This window comes from Palaemon carinicauda, chromosome 18 (assembly GCF_036898095.1).
Source record: "Palaemon carinicauda isolate YSFRI2023 chromosome 18, ASM3689809v2, whole genome shotgun sequence".
NCBI lineage: Eukaryota > Metazoa > Arthropoda > Malacostraca > Decapoda > Palaemonidae > Palaemon > Palaemon carinicauda.
The window spans coordinates 133,323,370-133,326,749 of record NC_090742.1 but is presented as its reverse complement, the minus strand read 5'-3'; positions in this window follow the sequence as shown (position 1 = coordinate 133,326,749).

The window sequence follows — 3,380 nt, the reverse complement described above, 5'->3', positions numbered from 1 at the left end:
GGTGAAATGGTAGAAAGATGGTTGTGTGATTTATGCAGGGATATAGTAGATGGACAAGCAGCTCCAAATGATTGGATTAAAAACATTATAATTCCAACACACAAGAAAGGGGACACCACCTTATGCAAAAATTATAGGCCTATCAGTGTACCACCACATGCTTATAAAGTTTTAGCAAAAATCATACAAAGTAGAATAGCAAGGCAAGAAGAGGAAATAATTGATGAGGGTCAAGCAGGATTTAGGGCGGGCAGAGGAACAATCGATCATGTATTCACCTTCTCACAAATCATATAAAAATTCTGGGAGAAGGAAAAAGATCTGTATTGTGTATTTATTGACTTCAGGCAAGCGATTGACTCCATATGAAGGGAAGGAATGATTAGGATTTTGAAGGAATGGGGATTAGAACCAAAAATACTGGAAACCATCAGGAGATTGTATGAAAGGACATCGGCTAGAGTAAGAAAAGGAAAGTGTTTGACAGAAGAGTTCACAACCACTGTAGGGGTTATACAGGGTTGCTCACTATCACCACACCTCTTCAACCTATACTTGGAATGGGTAATGAGAATGGCACTTGGAGATTATGAGGGTAACATAGATATAGGAGGGACAAAAATATCTAACATGAGGTATACAGATGACATAGTGCTTTTAGCAGAAACTATGGAGGAACTTCAGAGAGTGTTGAGAATGGTGGAGGAGCAGTGCAGTAGGTATGAATTAGTGATAAATAGAGAAAACCAAAATTATGAAAATTAGACGCCAGAGGCCTTAGAAATAAAGCTATCAGAGGGAGAAGTGGAACAAGTGAATAAGTTTTAATATTTGGGAGTGTTTTTCACAGCAGATGGAAAGATGGAAAGAGCAATTCAAGACCGAATCTCAAGTGGCCAGAAAGCATTTGGAAGGCTAAGAAGAATCTGGAAAGATAGAAATATATCCAATAAGTTGAAAATTAGACTATTGAAAGCAATAGTAATCCCCAATGTGATATACGGTGCTGAATGCTGGACACTGAAGAAGAGAGAAAAAAAAAGTTATTAGCCTTTGAAATGAAATGTCTGAGAAGAATCTGTGGTGTAAGATGGGAGGACAGAATTACGAACGAGAGAGTGGGAGAAATGGCTGGTGTTGAGGACACAATTCTGATTAGAGTGGAAGATATTCAGAGGAGATGGTTTGGGTATGTACAGAGGATGGAACAGGACAGATGGCCAAAGGTAGTGCTTCATGGTCGAGTGGCCGGAAATAGACCAAGAAGACGACCAAGAGATTCATGGGTGGAAACCTTCAAGAAAGCAAAGAGAGGCGAGACATTTCAGCAGCTGGCACAGATGGCATTGGATAGGGGTCTCTGGAGAATGGCGATATCAAATGCGGGACCCAACCCGGAGAAATCCGGACGGGATTTAGTGAGTGGGGGATGTATATATATATATATATATATATATATATATATATATATATATATATATATATATATATATATATATATATATATATTTATATACATATATATATATATATATATATATATATATATATATATATATATATATATATATATATATGTATATATATACTCTATATATATAATATATATATATATATATATATATATATATATATATATATATATATATATATATATATATATATATATATATATATATACATATATATATATGTATATATATATATACATATATATATATATGTATATATATATATATATATATGTATATATATATATATATATGCATATATATATATATATATATATATATATATATATATATATATATACATATACATATATATATATATATATATATATATATACATATACATATATATATATATATATATATATATATATATATATATATATATATATATATATATATATATATGTGTGTGTGTGTGTGTGTGTGTGTGTATGTATTGATAAGAAATATTTGCTATGTTGTTATTGCTGTAAAATTATCATAAAAGTTTCAAAAATGTAAGAAAATAAATAGCTTTATCATTGAGGAATTGAATGTAAAAATATATTAAATTGAATTTGACAATATAAAAAGAAAATAACACTAAAAAGTAAGGGTAATAGATATGAAAAGAAGAGAAAAGGAAAAAAAAATAAAGTTTATACATGAAACCACGAGTAATTGTAAAATATAATCTGCTGTTTAACTATAACTAAACGTGCACCAAACCTGCTATTATTCAACAACGATTTCATTTACTTGAAAATCAAAATTTTGTAAAATCCTACTTTGGGAAACGAAGATCTCGTTACATTCCTTTCTTTGGGGCTGACAATTGATCTTTAAAGAGATTGAATTCGCAATCAAACAGATGCAAAATCCTCTGTCTGTGCCAATTGTAATTATATAACATTTATTTCTATTTGATTAATTAATAATGACTGAATCAAGGTCAATTGTGACTCTAGCATAACCTGGTTTGTAGGGAACAAACTAAAACGTTCTTAAAAGAAAATTGTATTCGAGAATTTCTTAGCAATTCTCTTTAAATATGTGGCTTATATGAGCATCTTGGGCAGAGCTGTATACCTTTCTTGGAGGAAATTTCTCATTCACAACATTTACAAAATATTTCCCAACACAATATCGGGATTGTAGTTCCCAACAAAATTTCATAAGAGATTTACTTAACTTTTAAAACTGTTTCAACTATCGACAAACATTCTATAGCTTATTCATCGGACTATATTTTTTTGGCGAAAAGCTGATATTATAGGACTCTTACTATGTGCAGTTTTCCTGTGAAAAAAAAGCTAATTTTTACTTTTAGTTTACAAGAGAATCTAATATACTGTATATGTGAGGCGAATATTATACTCAAAAGATTTACTTCACAGAAAGTATTCTTCACATAGATTCGGAAATTAGAAAAAAAAAGGGTGAAATCTTTAAAAAAAAAATGGGGATATTTGCCATCTAAGCCAGGAAACCCAATAAATATCTCCATCGCACCTCCGTTTACTTGATTATATAAAACGGCATTGAGTATGAAAAGACATCACAAGTAGATAATTTATAGACGAAAACCCAAGTTTTCTGATCTGTATCTTGCTAATCGATTATACTTAATTAATCTTTGTGGAATGGATCTGTTGGTCTCAGTAACATAAATCTCATTAAATTTTGCCTGTGACATTTTATAAACACCGCACTCGGACTGATTTGGCATTGATTATGCATGCAGGACTGTCAATTAAACCATGTGATTAGTTTTGCGATATTCAGTGATGTTTCTGATCGTTTGAACTAATGGAAGCTTTAATATATATTTAAATCTTATTGTTTGTCTGTTTTTATGGATTTATAGATCACACATGCAGCGGAGTT